Genomic DNA, 18,696 nt, shown 5'->3' on the forward strand with positions numbered 1-18,696 from the left:
GAAACATGAGGACAGTATAGTGATACTGCCAGCAGGGAGCACCAGAGAGCTGAACCGACAGTTGTACATTTCTTAAACTTTCACCAACACAAACACGCACGCTCACTTCAGATCATGGAGGACGTCAAAAAATCACCACCCATTCTCTGACACTTTAACCGTTAACCTTGGTTCAAACATTTAACATCACACGCACACGCAGTGTATTTCAGATAATTAATGAATTCAGATGTCACAATGATCGTTTACATGGATAAGGAGTCCTACTGAATCAATTACTGCCGTTATATCTAACTAATGATTGTTTTTGTAAAAGTGTAACGTCGAGCCTCAGCAGCTTTCTCACTCCTTATGTGCTACTGTATAAAACCTGGTTTTGCGCCTGCACTATTTGCTTACGGCCATACCACTCTGAACACGCCCGCTCTCGTCTGAACCTGGAAGCTAAGCAGGGTCGGGCCTGGTTAGTACTTGGATGGGAGACCGCCTGGGAATAGCAGGTGCTGTAAGCTTATTCTTTTTCAACTCGAGCTCATTGACTCCGTGGCGTACCGTGACCTGATGTTTACTGCCAACCGCTTTGGAGGATTTAAGCAACATACAAAAACTGACAACGTCTCTCAAAACTATTTTTGTGAAAATTAGGACAGTATAGTGATACTGCCAGCAGGGAGCACCAGAGAGCTGAACCGACAGTTGTACATTTCTTAAACTTTCACCAACACAAACACGCACGCTCACTTCAGATCATGGGAGGACGTCAAAAAATCACCACCCATTCTCTGACACTTTAACCGTTAACCTTGGTTCAAACATTTAACATCACACGCACACGCAGTGTATTTCAGATAATTAATGAATTCAGATGTCACAATGATCGTTTACATGGATAAGGAGTCCTACTGAATCAATTACTGCCGTTTATATCTAACTAATGATTGTTTTGTAAAAGTGTAACGTCGAGCCTCAGCAGCTTTCTCACTCCTTATGTGCTACTGTATAAAACCTGGTTTTGCGCCTGCACTAATTGCTTACGGCCATACCACCCTGAACACGCCCGATCTCGTTGATCTCGGAAGCTAAGCAGGGTCGGGCCTGGTTAGTACTGGATGGGAGACCGCCTGGGAATACCAGGTGCTATAAGCTTTTTCTTTTTCAACTCGAGCTCATTGACTCCGTGGCGTACCGTGACCTGATGTTTACTGCCAACCGCTTTGGAGGATTTAAGCAACATACAAAAACTGACAACGTCTCTCAAAACTATTTTTGTGAAACATGAGGACAGTATAGTGATACTGCCAGCAGGGAGCACCAGAGAGCTGAACCGACAGTTGTACATTTCTTAAACTTTCACCAACACAAACACGCACGCTCACTTCAGATCATGGGAGGACGTCAATAAATCACCACCCATTCTCTGACACTTTAACCGTTAACCTTGGTTCAAACTATTTAACATCACACGCACACGCAGTGTATTTCAGATAATTAATGAATTCAGATGTCACAATGATCGTTTACATGGATAAGGAGTCCTACTGAATCAATTACTGCCGTTTATATCTAACTAATGATTGTTTTTGTAAGAGTGTAACGTCGAGCCTCAGCAGCTTTCTCACTCCTTATGTGCTACTGTATAAAACCTGGTTTTGCGCCTGCACTAATTGCTTACGGCCATACCACCCTGAACACGCCCGATCTCGTTGATCTCGGAAGCTAAGCAGGGTCGGGCCTGGTTAGTACTTGGATGGGAGACCGCCTGGGAATACCAGGTGCTGTAAGCTTTTTCTTTTTCAACTCGAGCTCATTGCCTCCGTGGCCTACCGTGGCGTACCGTGACCTGATGTTTACTGCCAACCGCTTTGGAGGATTTAAGCAACATACAAAAACTGACAACGTCTCTCAAAACTATTTTTGTGAAACATGAGGACAGTATAGTGATACTGCCAGCAGGGAGCACCAGAGAGCTGAACCGACAGTTGTACATTTCTTAAACTTTCACCAACACAAACACGCACGCTCACTTCAGATCATGGGAGGACGTCAAAAAATCACCACCCATTCTCTGACACTTTAACCGTTAACCTTGGTTCAAACATTTAACATCACACGCACACGCAGTGTATTTCAGATAATTAATGAATTCAGATGTCACAATGATCGTTTACATGGATAAGGAGTCTACTGAATCAATTACTGCCGTTTATATCTAACTAATGATTGTTTTTGTAAGAGTGTAACGTCGAGCCTCAGCAGCTATCTCACTCCTTATGTGCTACTGTATAAAACCTGGTTTTGCGCCTGCACTAATTGCTTACGGCCATACCACCCTGAACACGCCCGATCTCGTCTGATCTCGGCAACTAAGCAGGGTCGGGCCTGGTTAGTACTTGGATGGGAGACCGCCTGGGAATACCAGGTGCTGTAAGCTTTTTCTTTTTCAACTCGAGCTCATTGACTCCGTGGCGTACCGTGACCTGATGTTTACTGCCAACCGCTTTGGAGGATTTAAGCTAACATACAAAAACTGACAACGTCTCTCAAAACTATTTTTGTGAAACATGAGGACAGTATAGTGATACTGCCAGCAGGGAGCACCAGAGAGCTGAACCGACAGTTGTACATTTCTTAAACTTTCACCAACACAAACACGCACGCTCACTTCAGATCATGGGAGGACGTCAAAAATCCCCACCATTCTCTGACACTTTAACCGTTAACCTTGGTTCAAACATTAACATCACACGCACACGCAGTGCTTTTCAGATAATTAATGAATTCAGATGTCACAATGATGGTTACATGGATAAGGAGTCCTACTGAATCAATTACTGCCGTTTATATCTAACTAATGATGTTTTTGTAAGAGTGTAACGTCGAGCCTCAGCAGCTTTCTCACTCCTTATGTGCTACTGTATAAAACCTGGTTTTGCGCCTGCACTAATTGCTTACGGCCATACCACCCTGAACACGCCCGATCTCGTCTGATCTCGGAAGCTAAGCAGGGTCGGGCCTGGTTAGTACTTGGATGGGAGATCCGCTGGGAATACCAGGTGCTGTAAGCATTTTCTTTTTCAACTCGAGCTCATTGACTCCGTGGCGTACCGTGACCTGATGTTTACTGCCAACCGCTTTGGAGGATTTAAGCAACATACAAAACTGACAACGTCTCTCAAAACTATTTTTGTGAAACATGAGGACAGTATAGTGATACTGCCAGCAGGGAGCACCAGAGAGCTGAACCGACAGTTGTACATTTCTTAAACTTTCACCAACACAAACACGCACGCTCACTTCAGATCATGGGAGGACGTCAAAAAATCACCACCCATTCTCTGACACTTTAACCGTTAACCTTGGTTCAAACATTTAACATCACACGCACACGCAGTGTATTTCAGATAATTAATGAATTCAGATGTCACAATGATCGTTTACATGGATAAGGAGTCCTACTGAATCAATTACTGCCGTTTATATCTAACTAATGATTGTTTTTGTAAGAGTGTAACGTCGAGCCTCAGCAGCTTTCTCACTCCTTATGTGCTAGCTGTATAAAACCTGGTTTTGCGCCTGCACTATTTGCTTACGGCCATACCACCCTGAACACGCCTGATCTCGTCTGATCTCGGCAACTAAGAAGGGTCGGGCCTGGTTAGTACTTGGGTGGAGACCGCCCTGGGAATACCAGGTGCTGTAAGCGTTTTCTTTTCAACTCGAGCTCATTGACTCCGTGGCGTACCGTGACCTGATGTTTACTGCCAACCGCTTTGGAGGATTTAAGCTACATACAAAACTGACAACGTCTCTCAAAACTATTTTTGTGAAACATGAGGACAGTATAGTGATACTGCCAGCAGGGAGCACCAGAGAGCTGAACCGACAGTTGTACATTTCTTAAACTTCACCAACACAAACACGCACGCTCACTTCAGATCATGGGAGGACGTCAAAAAATCACCACCCATTCTCTGACACTTTAACCGTTAACCTTGGTTCAAACATTTAACATCACACGCACACGCAGTGCTTTTCAGATAATTAATGAATTCAGATGTCACAATGATGGTTTACATGGATAAGGAGTCCTATGAATCAATTACTGCCGTTTATATCTAACTAATGATTGTTTTTGTAAGAGTGTAACGTCGAGCCTCAGCAGCTTTCTCACTCCTTATGTGCTACTGTATAAAACTGGTTTTGCGCCTGCACTAATTGCTTACGGCCCATACCACCCTGAACACGCCCGATCTCGTCTGATCTCGGAAGCTAAGCAGGGTCGGGCCTGGTTAGTACTTGGATGGAGTCCGCCTGGGAATACCAGGTGCTGTAAGCTTTTCTTTTTCAACTCGAGCTCATTGACTCCGTGGCGTACCGTGACCTGATGTTTACTGCCACCGCTTTGGAGGATTTAAGCAACATACAAAACTGACAACGTCTCTCCAAAACTATTTTGTGAACATGCGGACAGTATAGTGATACTGCCAGCAGGGAGCACCAGAGAGCTGAACCGACAGTTGTACATTTCTTAAACTTCACCAACACAAACACGCACGCTCACTTCAGATCATGGGAGGACGTCAAAAAATCACCCCCCATTCTCTGACACTTTAACCGTTAACCTTGGTTCAAACATTTAACATCACACGCACACGCAGTGTATTTCAGATAATTAATGAATTCAGATGTCACAATGATCGTTTACATGGATAAGGAGTCCTACTGAATCAATTACTGCCGTTTATATCTAACTAATGATTGTTTTTGTAAAAGTGTAACGTCGAGCCTCAGCAGCTTTCTCACTCCTTATGTGCTACTGTATAAAACCTGGTTTTGCGCCTGCACTAATTGCTTACGGCCATACCCCCCTGAACACGCCCGATCTCGTCTGATCTCGGAAGCTAAGCAGGGTCGGGCCTGGTTAGTACTTGGATGGGAGACCGCCTGGGAATACCAGGTGCTAGTAAGCTTTTTCTTTTTCAACTCGAGCTCATTGACTCCGTGGCGTACGTGACCTGATGTTTACTGCCAACCGCTTTGGAGGATTAAGCAACATACAAAAACTGACAACGTCTCTCAAAAACTATTTTTGTGAAACATGAGGACAGTATAGTGATACTGCCAGCAGGGAGCACCAGAGAGCTGAACATGACAGTTGTACATTTCTTAAACTTTCACCAACACAAACACGCACGCTCACTTCAGATCATGGGAGGACGTCAAAAAATCACCACCCATTCTCTGACACTTTAACCGTTAACCTTGGTTCAAACATTTAACATCACACGCACACGAAGTGTATTTCAGATAATTAATGAATTCAGATGTCACAATGATCGTTTACATGGATAAGGAGTCCTACTGAATCAATTACTGCCGTTTATATCTAACTAATGATTGTTTTTGTAAAGTGTAACGTCGAGCCTCAGCAGCTTTCTCACTCCTTATGTGCTACTGTATAAAACCTGGTTTTGCGCCTGCACTAATTTGCTTACGGCCATACCACCCTGAACACGCCCGATCTCGTCTGATCTCGGAACCTAAGCAGGGTCGGACCTGGTTAGTACTTGGATGGGGAGACCGCCTGGGAATACCAGGTGCTGTAAGCTTTTTCTTTTCAACTCGAGCTCATTGACTCCGTGGCGTACCGTGACCTGATGTTTACTGCCAACCGCTTTGGAGGATTTAAGCAACATACAAAAACTGACAACGTCTCTCAAAACTATTTTTTTGAAACATGAGGGACAGTATAGTGATACTGCCAGCAGGGAGCACCAGAGAGCTGAAACGACAGTTGTACATTTCTTAAACTTTCACCAACACAACACGCACGCTCACTTCAGATCATGGGAGGACGTCAAAAATCACCACCCATTCTCTGACACTTTAACCGTTAACCTGGTTCAAACATTAACATCACACGCACACGCAGTGTATTTCAGATAATTAATGAATTCAGATGTCACAATGATCGTTTACATGGATAAGGAGTCCTACTGAATCAATTACTGCCGTTTATATCTAACTAATGATTGTTTTTGTAAGAGTGTAACGTCGAGCCTCAGCAGCTTTCTCACTCCTTATGTGCTACTGTATAAAACCTGGTTTTGCGCCTGCACTAATTGCTTACGGCCATACCACCCTGAACACGCCCGATCTCGTCTGATCTCGGAAGCTAAGCAGGGTCGGGCCTGGTTAGTACTTGGATGGGAGACCGCCTGGGAATACCAGGTGCTGTAAGCTTTTTCTTTTTCAACTCGAGCTCATTGACTCCGTGGCGTACCGTGACCTGATGTTTACTGCCAACGCTTTGGAGGATTTAAGCAACATACAAAAACTGACAACGTCTCTCAAAACTATTTTTGTGAAACATAGGGACAGTATAGTGATACTGCCAGCAGGGAGCACCAGAGAGCTGAACCGACAGTTGTACATTTCTTAAACTTTCACCAACACAAACACGCACGCTCACTTCAGATCATGGGAGGACGTCAAAAAATCACCACCCATTCTCTGACACTTTAACCGTTAACCTTGGTTCAAACATTTAACATCACACGCACACGCAGTGTATTTCAGATAATTAATGAATTCAGATGTCACAATGATCGTTTACATGGATAAGGAGTCCTACTGAATCAATTACTGCCGTTTATATCTAACTAATGATTGTTTTGTAAGAGTGTAACGTCGAGCCTCAGCAGCTTTCTCACTCCTTATGTGCTACTGTATAAACCTGGTTTTGCGCCTGCACTAATTGCTTACGGCCATACCACCCTGAACACGCCCGATCTCGTCTGATCTCGGAAGCTAAGCAGGGTCGGGCCTGGTTAGTACTTGGATGGGAGACCGCCTGGGAATACCAGGTGCTGTAAGCTTTTTCTTTTTCAACTCGAGCTCATTGACTCCGTGGCGTACCGTGACCTGATGTTTACTGCCAACCGCTTTGGAGGATTTAAGCAACATACAAAAAACTGGACAACGTCTCCAAAACTATTTTTGTGAAACATGAGGACAGTATAGTGATACTGCCAGCAGGGAGCACCAGAGAGCTGAACCGACAGTTGTACATTTCTTAAACTTTCACCAACACAAACACGCACGCTCACTTCAGATCATGGAGGACGTCAAAAAATCACCACCCATTCTCTGACACTTTAACGTAACCTTGGTTCAAACATTTAACATCACACGCACACGCAGTGTATTTCAGATAATTAATGAATTCAGATGTCACAATGATCGTTTACATGGATAAGGAGTCCTACTGAATCAATTACTGCCGTTTATATCTAACTAATGATTGTTTTTGTAAAAGTGTAACGTCGAGCCTCAGCAGCTTTCTCACTCCTTATGTGCTACTGTATAAAACCTGGTTTTGCGCCTGCACTAATTGCTTACGGCCATACCACCCTGAACACGCCCGATCTCGTATGATCTCGGAAGCTAAGCAGGGTCGGGCCTGGTTAGTACTTGGATGGGAGACCGCCTGGGAATACCAGGTGCTGTAAGCTTTTTCTTTTTTCAACTCGAGCTCATTGACTCTCCGTGGCGTACAGTGACCTGATGTTTACTGCCAACCGCTTTGGAGGATTTAAGCAACATACAAAAACTGACAACGTCTCTCAAAACTATTTTTGTGAAACATGAGGACAGTATAGTGATACTGCCAGCAGGGAGCACCAGAGAGGTGAACCGACAGTTGTACATTTCTTAAACTTTCACCAACACAAACACGCACGCTCACTTCAGATCATGGGAGGACGTCAAAAATCACCACCCATTCTCTGACACTTTAACCGTTAACCTTGGTTCAAACATTTAACATCACACGCACACGCAGTGTATTTCAGATAATTAATGAATTCAGATGTCACAATGATCGTTTACATGGATAAGGAGTCCTACTGAATCAATTACTGCCGTTTATATCTAACTAATGATTGTTTTGTAAAAGTGTAACGTCGAGCCTCAGCAGCTTTCTCACTCCTTATGTGCTACTGTATAAAACCTGGTTTTGCGCCTGCACTAATTGCTTACGGCCATACCACCCTGAACACGCCCGATCTCGTTTGATCTCGGAAGCTAAGCAGGGTCGGGCCTGGTTAGTACTTGGATGGGAGACCGCCTGGGAATACCAGGTGCTGTAAGCTTTTCTTTTTCAACTCGAGCTCATTGACTCCGTGGCCTACCGTGGAGTACCGTGACCTGATGTTTACTGCCAACCGCTTTGGAGGATTTAAGCAACATACAAAACTGACAACGTCTCTCAAACTATTTTTGTGAAACATGAGGACAGTATAGTGATACTGCCAGCAGGGAGCACCAGAGAGCTGAACCGACAGTTGTACATTTCTTAAACTTTCACCAACACAAACACGCACGCTCACTTCAGATCATGGGAGGACGTCAAAAATCACCACCCATCTCTGACACTTTAACCGTTAACCTTGGTTCAAACATTTAACATCACACGCACACGCAGTGTATTTCAGATAATTAATGTATTCAGATGTCACAATGATCGTTTACATGGATAAGGAGTTCTACTGAATCAATTACTGCCGTTTATATCTAACTAATGATTGTTTTTGTAAGAGTGTAACGTCGAGCCTCAGCAGCTTTCTCACTCCTTATGTGCTACTGTATAAAACCTGGTTTTGCGCCTGCACTAATTGCTTACGGCCATACCACCCTGAACACGCCCGATCTCGTCTGATCTCGGAAGCTAAGCAGGGTCGGGCCTGGTTAGTACTTGGATGGGAGACCGCCTGGGAATACCAGGTGCTGTAAGCTTTTCTTTTTTCAACTCGAGCTCATTGACTCCCGTGGCGTACCGTGACCTGATGTTTACTGCCAACCGCTTTGGAGGATTTAAGCAACATACAAAACTGACAACGTCTCTCAAAACTATTTTGTGAAACATGAGGACAGTATAGTGATACTGCCAGCAGGGAGCACCAGAGAGCTGAACCGACAGTTGTACATTTCTTAAACTTTCACCAACACAAACACGCACGCTCACTTCAGATCATGGGAGGACGTCAAAAAATCACCACCCATTCTCTGACACTTTAACCGTTAACCTTGGTTCAAACATTTAACATCACACGCACACGCAGTGTATTTCAGATAATTAATGAATTCAGATGTCACAATGATCGTTTACATGGATAAGGAGTCCTACTGAATCAATTACTGCCGTTTATATCTAACTAATGATTGTTTTTGTAAGAGTGTAACGTCGAGCCTCAGCAGCTTTCTCACTCCTTATGTGCTACTGTATAAAACCTGGTTTTGCGCCTGCACTAATTGCTTACGGCCATACCACCCTGAACACGCCCGATCTCGTCTGATCTCGGAAGCTAAGCAGGGTCGGGCCTGGTTAGTACTTGGATGGGAGACCGCCTGGGAATACCAGGTGCTGTAAGCTTTTTCTTTTTCAACTCGAGCTCATTGCCTCCGTGGCCTACCGTGGCGTACCGTGACCTGATGTTTACTGCCAACCGCTTTGGAGGATTTAAGCAACATACAAAACTGACAACGTCTCTCAAAACTATTTTTGTGAAACATGAGGACAGTATAGTGATACTGCCAGCAGGGAGCACCAGAGAGCTGAACCGACAGTTGTACATTTCTTAAACTTTCACCAACACAAACACGCACGCTCACTTCAGATCATGGGAGGACGTCAAAAAATCACCACCCATTCTCTGACACTTTAACCGTTAACCTTGGTTCAAACATTAACATCACACGCACACGCAGTGTATTTCAGATAATTAATGAATTCAGATGGTCACAATGATCGTTACATGGATAAGGAGTCCTACTGAATCAATTACTGCCGTTTATATCTAACTAATGATTGTTTTTGTAAAAGTGTAACGTCGAGCCTCAGCAGCTTTCTCACTCCTTATGTGCTACTGTATAAACCTGGTTTTGCGCCTGCACTAATTGCTTACGGCATACCACCCTGAACACGCCCGATCTCGTCTGATCTCGGAAGCTAAGCAGGGTCGGGCCCTGGTTAGTTACTTGGATGGAGACCGCCTGGGAATACCAGGTGCTGTAAGCTTTTTCTTTTTCAACTCGAGCTTCATTGACTCCGTGGCCTAACGTGGCGTACCGTGACCTGATGTTTACTGCCAACCGCTTTGGAGGATTTAAGCAACATACAAAAACTGACAACGTCTCTCAAAACTATTTTTGTGAAACATGAGGACAGTATAGTGATACTGCCAGCAGGGAGCACCAGAGAGCTGAACCGACAGTTGTACATTTCTTAAACTTTCACCAACACAAACACGCACGCTCACTTCAGATCATGGGAGGACGTCAAAAAATCACCACCCATTCTCTGACACTTTAACCGTTAACCTTGGTTCAAACATTTAAAATCACACGCACACGCAGTGTATTTCAGATAATTAATGAATTCAGATGTCACAATGATCGTTTACATGGATAAGGAGTCCTACTGAATCAATTACTGCCGTTTTATATCTAACTAATGATGTATTTTGTAAAAGTGTAACGTCGAGCCCTCAGCAGCTTTCTCACTCCTTATGTGCTACTGTATAAAACCTGGTTTTGCGCCTGCACTAAGTGATTACGGCCATACCACCCTGAACACGCCGATCTCGTTCTGCTCTCGGAAGCTAAGCAGGGTCGGGCCTGGTTAGTACTGGATGGAGACCGCTGGGATACCAGGTGCTGTAAGCTTTTCTTTTTCAACTCGAGCCTCATTGACTCCGTGCCTACGGGTACCGTGACCTGCTGTTTACTGCCAACCAGCTTTGGAGGATTTAAGCAACATACAAAAACTGCAACGTCTCTCAAAACTATTTTGTGAAACATGAGGACAGTATAGTGATACTGCCAGCAGGGAGCACCAGAGAGCTGCAAACCGACAGTTGTACATTTCTTAAACTTTCACCAACACAAACACGCACGCTCACTTCAGATCATTGGGAGGACGTCAAAAAATCACCACCATTCTCTGCCACTTTAACCGTTAACCTTGGTTCAAACATTTAACATCACACGCACACGCAGTGTATTTCAGATAATTAATGAATTCAGCATGTCACAATGATCGTTTACAGGATCAGGCGTCTACTGAATCAATTACTGCCGTTTATATCTAACTAATGATTGTTTTTGTAAAAGTGTAACGTCGAGCCTCAGCAGCTTTCTCACTCCTTATGTGCTACTGTATAAAACCTGGTTTTGCGCCTGCACTAATTGCTTACGGCCATACCACCCTGAACACGCCCGATCTCGTCTGATCTCGGAAGCTAAGCAGGGTCGGGCCTGGTTAGTACTTGGATGGGAGACCGCCTGGGAATACCAGGTGCTGTAAGCTTTTCTTTTCAACTCGAGCTCATTGACTCCGTGGCGTACCGTGACCTGATGTTTACTGCCAACCGCTTTGGAGGATTTAAGCAACATACAAAAACTGACAACGTCTCTCAAAACTATTTTTGTGAAACATGAGGACAGTATAGTGATACTGCCAGCAGGGAGCACCAGAGAGCTGAACCGACAGTTGTACATTTCTTAAACTTTCACCAACACAAACACGCACGCTCACTTCAGATCATGGGAGGACGTCAAAAAATCACCACCCATTCTCTGACACTTTAACCGTTAACCTTGGTTCAAACATTTAACATCACACGCACACGCAGTGTATTTCAGATAATTAATGAATTCAGATGTCACAATGATCGTTTACATGGATAAGGAGTCTACTGAATCAATTACTGCCGTTTATATCTAACTAATGATTGTTTTTGTAAAAGTGTAACGTCGAGCCTCAGCAGCTTTCTCACTCCTTATGTGCTACTGTATAAAACCTGGTTTTGCGCTGCACTAATTGCTTACGGCCATACCACCCTGAACACGCCCGATCTCGTCTGATCTCGGAAGCTAAGCAGGGTCGGGCCTGGTTAGTACTTGGATGGGAGACCGCCTGGGAATACCAGGTGCTGTAAGCTTTTTTTTCAACTCGAGCTCATTGACTCCTTGGCGTACCGTGACCTGATGTTTACTGCCAACCGCTTTGGAGGATTTAAGCAACATACAAAAACTGACAACGTCTCTCAAAACTATTTTTGTGAAACATGAGGACAGTATAGTGATACTGCCAGCAGGGAGCACCAGAGAGCTGAACCGACAGTTGTACATTTCTTAAACTTTCACCACACAAACACGCACGCTCACTTCAGATCATGGGAGGACGTCAAAAAATCACCACCCATTCTCTGACACTTTAACCGTAACCTTGGTTCAACAAACATAACATCACACGCACACGCAGTGTATTTCAGATAATTAATGAATTCAGATGTCACAATGATCGTTTACATGGATAAGGAGTCCTACTGAATCAATTACTGCCGTTTATATCTAACTAATGATTGTTTTTGTAAGAGTGTAACGTCGAGCCTCAGCAGCTTTCTCACTCCTTATGTGCTACTGTATAAAACCTGGTTTTGCGCCTGCACTAATTGCTTACGGCCATACCACCCTGAACACGCCCGATCTCGTCTGATCTCGGAAGCTAAGCACGGTCGGGCCTGGTTAGTACTTGGATGGGAGACCGCCTGGGAATACCAGGTGCTGTAAGCTTTTTCTTTTTCAACTCGAGCTCATTGACTCCGTGCCTACCGTGGCGTACCGTGACCTGATGTTTACTGCCAACCGCTTTGGAGGATTTAAGCAACATACAAAAACTGACAACGTCTCTCAAAACTATTTTTGTGAAACATGAGGACAGTATAGTGATACTGCCAGCAGGGAGCACCAGAGAGCTGAACCGACAGTTGTACATTTCTTAAACTTTCACCAACACAAACACGCACGCTCACTTCAGATCATGGGAGGACGTCAAAAAATCACCACCCATTCTCTGACACTTTAACCGTTAACCTTGGTTCAAACATTAACATCACACGCACACGCAGTGTATTTCAGATAATTAATGAATTCAGATGTCACAATGATCGTTTACATGGATAAGGAGTCCTACTGAATCAATTACTGCCGTTTATATCTAACTAATGATTGTTTTTGTAAGAGTGTAACGTCGAGCCTCAGCAGCTTTCTCACTCCTTATGTGCTACTGTATAAAACCTGGTTTTGCGCCTGCACTAATTGCTTACGGCCATACCACCCTGAACACGCCGCTCGTCTGATCTCGGAAGCTAAGCAGGGTCGGGCCTGGTTAGTACTTGGATGGGAGACCGCCTGGGAATACCAGGTGCTGTAAGCTTTTCTTTTTCAACTCGAGCTCATTGACTCCGTGGCGTACCGTGACCTGATGTTTACTGCCAACCGCTTTGGAGGATTTAAGCAACATACAAAAACTGACAACGTCTCTCAAAACTATTTTTGTGAAACATGAGGACAGTATAGTGATACTGCCAGCAGGGAGCACCAGAGAGCTGAACCGACAGTTGTACATTTCTTAAACTTTCACCAACACAAACACGCACGCTCACTTCAGATCATGGGAGGACGTCAAAAAATCACCACCCATTCTCTGACACTTTAACCGTTAACCTTGGTTCAAACATTTAACATCACACGCACACGCAGTGTATTTCAGATAATTAATGAATTCAGATGTCACAATGATCGTTTACATGGATAAGGAGTCCTACTGAATCAATTACTGCCGTTTATATCTAACTAATGATTGTTTTTGTAAGTGTAACGTCGAGCCTCAGCAGCTTTCTCACTCCTTATGTGCTACTGTATAAAACCTGGTTTTGCGCCTGCACTAATTGCTTACGGCCATACCACCTGAACACGCATCTCGTCTGATCTCGGAAGCTAAGCAGGGTCGGGCCTGGTTAGTACTTGGATGGGAGACCGCCTGGGAATACCAGGTGCTGTAAGCTTTTTCTTTTTCAACTCGAGCTCATTGACTCCGTGGCGTACCGTGACCTGATGTTTACTGCCAACCGCTTTGGAGGATTTAAGCAACATACAAAAACTGACAACGTCTCTCAAAACTTTTGTGAAACATGAGGACAGTATAGTGATACTGCCAGCAGGGAGCACCAGAGAGCTGAACCGACAGTTGTACATTTCTTAAACTTTCACCAACACAAACACGCACGCTCACTTCAGATCATGGGAGGACGTCAAAAAATCACCACCCATTCTCTGACACTTTAACCGTTAACCTTGGTTCAAACATTTAACATCACACGCACACGCAGTGTATTTCAGATAATTAATGAATTCAGATGTCACAATGATCGTTTACATGGATAAGGAGTCCTACTGAATCAATTACTGCCGTTTATAAACTAATGATGTTTTTGTAAAGTGTAACGTCGAGCCTCAGCAGCTTTCTCACTCCTTATGTGCTACTGTATAAAACCTGGTTTTGCGCCTGCACTAATTGCTTACGGCCATACCACCCTGAACACACCCGATCTCGTCTGATCTCGGAAGCTAAGCAGGGTCGGGCCTGGTTAGTACTTGGATGGGAGACCGCCTGGGAATACCAGGTGCTGTAAGCTTTTTCTTTTTCAACTCGAGCTCATTGACTCCGTGGCGTACCGTGACCTGATGTTTACTGCCAACCGCTTTGGAGGATTTAAGCAACATACAAAAACTGACAACGTCTCTCAAAACTCTTTTTGTGAAACATGAGGACAGTATAGTGATACTGCCAGCAGGGAGCACCAGAGAGCTGAACCGACAGTTGTACATTTCTTAAACTTTCACCAACACAAACACGCACGCTCACTTCAGATCATGGGAGGACGTCAAAAAATCACCACCCATTCTCTGACACTTTAACCGTTAACCTTGGTTCAAACATTTAACATCACACGCACACGCAGTGTATTTCAGATAATTAATGAATTCAGATGTCACAATGATCGTTTACATGGATAAGGAGTCCTACTGAATCAATTACTGCCGTTTATATCTAACTAATGATTGTTTTTGTAAAGTGTAACGTCGAGCCTCAGCAGCTTTCTCACTCCTTATGTGCTACTGTATAAAACCTGGTTTTGCGCCTGCACTAATTGCTTACGGCCATACCACCCTGAACACACCCGATCTCGTCTGATCTCGGAAGCTAAGCAGGGTCGGGCCTGGTTAGTACTTGGATGGGAGACCGCCTGGGAATACCAGGTGCTGTAAGCTTTTTCTTTTTCAACTCGAGCTCATTGACTCCGTGGCGTACCGTGACCTGATGTTTACTGCCAACCGCTTTGGAGGATTTAAGCAACATACAAAAACTGACAACGTCTCTCAAAACTATTTTTGTGAAACATGAGGACAGTATAGTGATACTGCCAGCAGGGAGCACCAGAGAGCTGAACCGACAGTTGTACATTTCTTAAACTTTCACCAACACAAACACGCACGCTCACTTCAGATCATGGGAGGACGTCAAAAAATCACCACCCATTCTCTGACACTTTAACCGTTAACCTTGGTTCAAACATTTAACATCACACGCACACGCAGTGTATTTCAGATAATTAATGAATTCAGATGTCACAATGATCGTTTACATGGATAAGGAGTCCTACTGAATCAATTACTGCCGTTTATATCTAACTAATGATTGTTTTTGTAAAAGTGTAACGTCGAGCCTCAGCAGCTTTCTCACTCCTTATGTGCTACTGTATAAAACCTGGTTTTGCGCCTGCACTAATTGCTTACGGCCATACCACCCTGAACACGCCCGATCTCGTCTGATCTCGGAAGCTAAGCAGGGTCGGGCCTGGTTAGTACTTGGATGGGAGACCGCCTGGGAATACCAGGTGCTGTAAGCTTTTTCTTTTTCAACTCGAGCTCATTGGCTCCGTGGCCTACCGTGGCGTACCGTGACCTGATGTTTACTGCCAACCGCTTTGGAGGATTTAAGCAACATACAAAAACTGACAACGTCTCTCAAAACTATTTTGTGAAACATGAGGACAGTATAGTGATACTGCCAGCAGGGAGCACCAGAGAGCTGAACCGACAGTTGTACATTTCTTAAACTTTCACCAACACAAACACGCACGCTCACTTCAGATCATGGGAGGACGTCAAAAAATCACCACCCATTCTCTGACACTTTAACCGTTAACCTTGGTTCAAACATTTAACATCACACGCACACGCAGTGTATTTCAGATAATTAATGAATTCAGATGTCACAATGATCGTTTACATGGATAAGGAGTCCTACTGAATCAATTACTGCCGTTTATATCTAACTAATGATTGTTTTTGTAAAGTGTAACGTCGAGCCTCAGCAGCTTTCTCACTTATGTGCTACTGTATAAAACCTGGTTTTGCGCCTGCACTAATTGCTTACGGCCATACCACCCTGAACACGCCCGATCTCGTTGATCTCGGAAGCTAAGCAGGGTGGCCTGGTTAGTACTTGGATGGGAGACCGCCTGGGAATACCAGGTGCTGTAAGCTTTTCTTTTTCAACTCGAGCTCATTGACTCCGTGGCCTACCGTGGCGTACCGTGACCTGATGTTTACTGCCAACCGCTTTGGAGGATTTAAGCAACATACAAAAACTGACAACGTCTCTCAAAACTATTTTTGTGAAACATGAGGACAGTATAGTGATACTGCCAGCAGGGAGCACCAGAGAGCTGAACCGACAGTTGTACATTTCTTAAACTTTCACCAACACAAACACGCACGCTCACTTCAGATCATGGGAGGACGTCAAAAAATCACCACCCATTCTCTGACACTTTAACCGTTAACCTTGGTTCAAACATTTAACATCACACGCACACGCAGTGTATTTCAGATAATTAATGAATTCAGATGTCACAATGATCGTTTACATGGATAAGGAGTCCTACTGAATCAATTACTGCCGTTTATATCTAACTAATGATTGTTTTTGTAAGAGTGTAACGTCGAGCCTCAGCAGCTTTCTCACTCCTTATGTGCTACTGTATAAAACCTGGTTTTGCGCCTGCACTAATTGCTTACGGCCATACCACCCTGAACACGCCCGATCTCGTCTGATCTCGGAAGCTAAGCAGGGTCGGGCCTGGTTAGTACTTGGATGGGAGACCGCCTGGGAATACCAGGTGCTGTAAGCTTTTCTTTTTCAACTCGAGCTCATTGACTCCGTGGCCTACCGTGGCGTACCGTGACCTGATGTTTACTGCCAACCGCTTTGGAGGATTTAAGCAACATACAAAAACTGACAACGTCTCTCAAAACTATTTTTGTGAAACATGAGGACAGTATAGTGATACTGCCAGCAGGGAGCACCAGAGAGCTGAACCGACAGTTGTACATTTCTTAAACTTTCACCAACACAAACACGCACGCTCACTTCAGATCATGGGAGGACGTCAAAAAATCACCACCCATTCTCTGACACTTTAACCGTTAACCTTGGTTCAAACATTTAACATCACACGCACACGCAGTGTATTTCAGATAATTAATGAATTCAGATGTCACAATGATCGTTTACATGGATAAGGAGTCCTACTGAATCAATTACTGCCGTTTATATCTAACTAATGATTGTTTTTGTAAGAGTGTAACGTCGAGCCTCAGCAGCTTTCTCACTCCTTATGTGCTACTGTATAAAACCTGGTTTTGCGCCTGCACTAATTGCTTACGGCCATACCACCCTGAACACGCCCGATCTCGTCTGATCTCGGAAGCTAAGCAGGGTCGGGCCTGGTTAGTACTTGGATGGGAGACCGCCTGGGAATACCAGGTGCTGTAAGCTTTTCTTTTTCAACTCGAGCTCATTGACTCCGTGGCGTACCGTGACCTGATGTTTACTGCCAACCGCTTTGGAGGATTTAAGCAACATACAAAAACTGACAACGTCTCTCAAAACTATTTTGTGAAACATGAGGACAGTATAGTGATACTGCCAGCAGGGAGCACCAGAGAGCTGAACCGACAGTTGTACATTTCTTAAACTTTCACCAACACAAACACGCACGCTCACTTCAGATCATGGGAGGACGTCAAAAAATCACCACCCATTCTCTGACACTTTAACCGTTAACCTTGGTTCAAACATTTAACATCACACGCACACGCAGTGTATTTCAGATAATTAATGAATTCAGATGTCACAATGATCGTTTACATGGATAAGGAGTCCTACTGAATCAATTACTGCCGTTTATATCTAACTAATGATTGTTTTTGTAAAAGTGTAACGTCGAGCCTCAGCAGCTTTCTCACTCCTTATGTGCTACTGTATAAAACCTGGTTTTGCGCCTGCACTAATTGCTTACGGCCATACCACCCTGAACACGCCCGATCTCGTCTGATCTCGGAAGCTAAGCAGGGTCGGGCCTGGTTAGTACTTGGATGGGAGACCGCCTGGGAATACCAGGTGCTGTAAGCTTTTCTTTTTCAACTCGAGCTCATTGTCCGTGGCGTACCGTGACCTGATGTTACTGCCAACCGCTTTGGAGGATTTAAGCAACATACAAAAACTGACAACGTCTCTCAAAACTATTTTTGTGAAACATGAGGACAGTATAGTGATACTGCCAGCAGGGAGCACCAGAGAGCTGAACCGACAGTTGTACATTTCTTAAACTTTCACCAACACAAACACGCACGCTCACTTCAGATCATGGGAGGACGTCAAAAATCACCACCCATTCTCTGACACTTTAACCGTTAACCTTGGTTCAAACATTTAACATCACA

The 18,696-nt window shown here is 44.3% G+C and overlaps 23 non-coding genes and 6 pseudogenes across 23 annotated transcripts; all 29 read left to right on the forward strand.

Moving 5' to 3' along the window:
- Nucleotides 1-393: 393 nt before the first annotated feature.
- Nucleotides 394-512, forward strand: LOC130395461 (5S ribosomal RNA). Its single transcript, XR_008898515.1, has one exon. It is a non-coding gene; the product is annotated as a 5S ribosomal RNA (ribosomal RNA).
- Nucleotides 513-1,029: 517 nt separating this feature from the next.
- On the forward strand, nucleotides 1,030-1,146 carry LOC130395655 (5S ribosomal RNA). The gene has a single exon (XR_008898686.1). It is a non-coding gene; the product is annotated as a 5S ribosomal RNA (ribosomal RNA).
- A 520-nt stretch (nucleotides 1,147-1,666) lies between these two features.
- LOC130401139 (5S ribosomal RNA) lies at nucleotides 1,667-1,784 on the forward strand. Its single transcript, XR_008903597.1, has one exon. It is a non-coding gene; the product is annotated as a 5S ribosomal RNA (ribosomal RNA).
- Nucleotides 1,785-2,312: 528 nt separating this feature from the next.
- LOC130401003 (5S ribosomal RNA) lies at nucleotides 2,313-2,431 on the forward strand. Its single transcript, XR_008903467.1, has one exon. It is a non-coding gene; the product is annotated as a 5S ribosomal RNA (ribosomal RNA).
- Nucleotides 2,432-2,946: 515 nt separating this feature from the next.
- Nucleotides 2,947-3,065, forward strand: LOC130401124 (5S ribosomal RNA). Its single transcript, XR_008903582.1, has one exon. It is a non-coding gene; the product is annotated as a 5S ribosomal RNA (ribosomal RNA).
- Nucleotides 3,066-3,584: 519 nt separating this feature from the next.
- Nucleotides 3,585-3,703, forward strand: LOC130396161 (5S ribosomal RNA; annotated as a pseudogene).
- A 514-nt stretch (nucleotides 3,704-4,217) lies between these two features.
- On the forward strand, nucleotides 4,218-4,336 carry LOC130395556 (5S ribosomal RNA). Its single transcript, XR_008898602.1, has one exon. It is a non-coding gene; the product is annotated as a 5S ribosomal RNA (ribosomal RNA).
- Nucleotides 4,337-4,850: 514 nt separating this feature from the next.
- On the forward strand, nucleotides 4,851-4,970 carry LOC130394974 (5S ribosomal RNA). Its single transcript, XR_008898081.1, has one exon. It is a non-coding gene; the product is annotated as a 5S ribosomal RNA (ribosomal RNA).
- Nucleotides 4,971-5,489: 519 nt separating this feature from the next.
- On the forward strand, nucleotides 5,490-5,609 carry LOC130395512 (5S ribosomal RNA). The gene has a single exon (XR_008898561.1). It is a non-coding gene; the product is annotated as a 5S ribosomal RNA (ribosomal RNA).
- A 515-nt stretch (nucleotides 5,610-6,124) lies between these two features.
- Nucleotides 6,125-6,243, forward strand: LOC130396685 (5S ribosomal RNA). The gene has a single exon (XR_008899309.1). It is a non-coding gene; the product is annotated as a 5S ribosomal RNA (ribosomal RNA).
- Nucleotides 6,244-6,759: 516 nt separating this feature from the next.
- Nucleotides 6,760-6,878, forward strand: LOC130396686 (5S ribosomal RNA). The gene has a single exon (XR_008899310.1). It is a non-coding gene; the product is annotated as a 5S ribosomal RNA (ribosomal RNA).
- Nucleotides 6,879-7,395: 517 nt separating this feature from the next.
- LOC130399856 (5S ribosomal RNA) lies at nucleotides 7,396-7,514 on the forward strand. The gene has a single exon (XR_008902351.1). It is a non-coding gene; the product is annotated as a 5S ribosomal RNA (ribosomal RNA).
- A 520-nt stretch (nucleotides 7,515-8,034) lies between these two features.
- LOC130399657 (5S ribosomal RNA) lies at nucleotides 8,035-8,153 on the forward strand. Its single transcript, XR_008902160.1, has one exon. It is a non-coding gene; the product is annotated as a 5S ribosomal RNA (ribosomal RNA).
- A 524-nt stretch (nucleotides 8,154-8,677) lies between these two features.
- Nucleotides 8,678-8,796, forward strand: LOC130396687 (5S ribosomal RNA). Its single transcript, XR_008899311.1, has one exon. It is a non-coding gene; the product is annotated as a 5S ribosomal RNA (ribosomal RNA).
- A 518-nt stretch (nucleotides 8,797-9,314) lies between these two features.
- LOC130396688 (5S ribosomal RNA) lies at nucleotides 9,315-9,433 on the forward strand. The gene has a single exon (XR_008899312.1). It is a non-coding gene; the product is annotated as a 5S ribosomal RNA (ribosomal RNA).
- A 526-nt stretch (nucleotides 9,434-9,959) lies between these two features.
- On the forward strand, nucleotides 9,960-10,078 carry LOC130396178 (5S ribosomal RNA; annotated as a pseudogene).
- Nucleotides 10,079-10,610: 532 nt separating this feature from the next.
- On the forward strand, nucleotides 10,611-10,725 carry LOC130396267 (5S ribosomal RNA; annotated as a pseudogene).
- A 524-nt stretch (nucleotides 10,726-11,249) lies between these two features.
- On the forward strand, nucleotides 11,250-11,368 carry LOC130396689 (5S ribosomal RNA). Its single transcript, XR_008899313.1, has one exon. It is a non-coding gene; the product is annotated as a 5S ribosomal RNA (ribosomal RNA).
- Nucleotides 11,369-11,883: 515 nt separating this feature from the next.
- LOC130396690 (5S ribosomal RNA) lies at nucleotides 11,884-12,002 on the forward strand. Its single transcript, XR_008899314.1, has one exon. It is a non-coding gene; the product is annotated as a 5S ribosomal RNA (ribosomal RNA).
- Nucleotides 12,003-12,517: 515 nt separating this feature from the next.
- Nucleotides 12,518-12,636, forward strand: LOC130400302 (5S ribosomal RNA). The gene has a single exon (XR_008902776.1). It is a non-coding gene; the product is annotated as a 5S ribosomal RNA (ribosomal RNA).
- Nucleotides 12,637-13,163: 527 nt separating this feature from the next.
- Nucleotides 13,164-13,279, forward strand: LOC130396014 (5S ribosomal RNA; annotated as a pseudogene).
- Nucleotides 13,280-13,795: 516 nt separating this feature from the next.
- Nucleotides 13,796-13,910, forward strand: LOC130396147 (5S ribosomal RNA; annotated as a pseudogene).
- Nucleotides 13,911-14,421: 511 nt separating this feature from the next.
- On the forward strand, nucleotides 14,422-14,540 carry LOC130395835 (5S ribosomal RNA). The gene has a single exon (XR_008898843.1). It is a non-coding gene; the product is annotated as a 5S ribosomal RNA (ribosomal RNA).
- A 518-nt stretch (nucleotides 14,541-15,058) lies between these two features.
- Nucleotides 15,059-15,177, forward strand: LOC130396402 (5S ribosomal RNA). Its single transcript, XR_008899045.1, has one exon. It is a non-coding gene; the product is annotated as a 5S ribosomal RNA (ribosomal RNA).
- A 519-nt stretch (nucleotides 15,178-15,696) lies between these two features.
- On the forward strand, nucleotides 15,697-15,815 carry LOC130396691 (5S ribosomal RNA). Its single transcript, XR_008899315.1, has one exon. It is a non-coding gene; the product is annotated as a 5S ribosomal RNA (ribosomal RNA).
- A 524-nt stretch (nucleotides 15,816-16,339) lies between these two features.
- On the forward strand, nucleotides 16,340-16,455 carry LOC130395956 (5S ribosomal RNA; annotated as a pseudogene).
- A 528-nt stretch (nucleotides 16,456-16,983) lies between these two features.
- On the forward strand, nucleotides 16,984-17,102 carry LOC130396692 (5S ribosomal RNA). Its single transcript, XR_008899316.1, has one exon. It is a non-coding gene; the product is annotated as a 5S ribosomal RNA (ribosomal RNA).
- Nucleotides 17,103-17,630: 528 nt separating this feature from the next.
- Nucleotides 17,631-17,749, forward strand: LOC130396694 (5S ribosomal RNA). Its single transcript, XR_008899318.1, has one exon. It is a non-coding gene; the product is annotated as a 5S ribosomal RNA (ribosomal RNA).
- A 517-nt stretch (nucleotides 17,750-18,266) lies between these two features.
- On the forward strand, nucleotides 18,267-18,385 carry LOC130396696 (5S ribosomal RNA). Its single transcript, XR_008899319.1, has one exon. It is a non-coding gene; the product is annotated as a 5S ribosomal RNA (ribosomal RNA).
- The last annotated feature ends 311 nt before the right edge of the window (nucleotides 18,386-18,696 follow it).

This window comes from Gadus chalcogrammus, chromosome 12 (genome assembly GCF_026213295.1).
Source record: "Gadus chalcogrammus isolate NIFS_2021 chromosome 12, NIFS_Gcha_1.0, whole genome shotgun sequence".
Classification (NCBI taxonomy): domain Eukaryota; kingdom Metazoa; phylum Chordata; class Actinopteri; order Gadiformes; family Gadidae; genus Gadus; species Gadus chalcogrammus.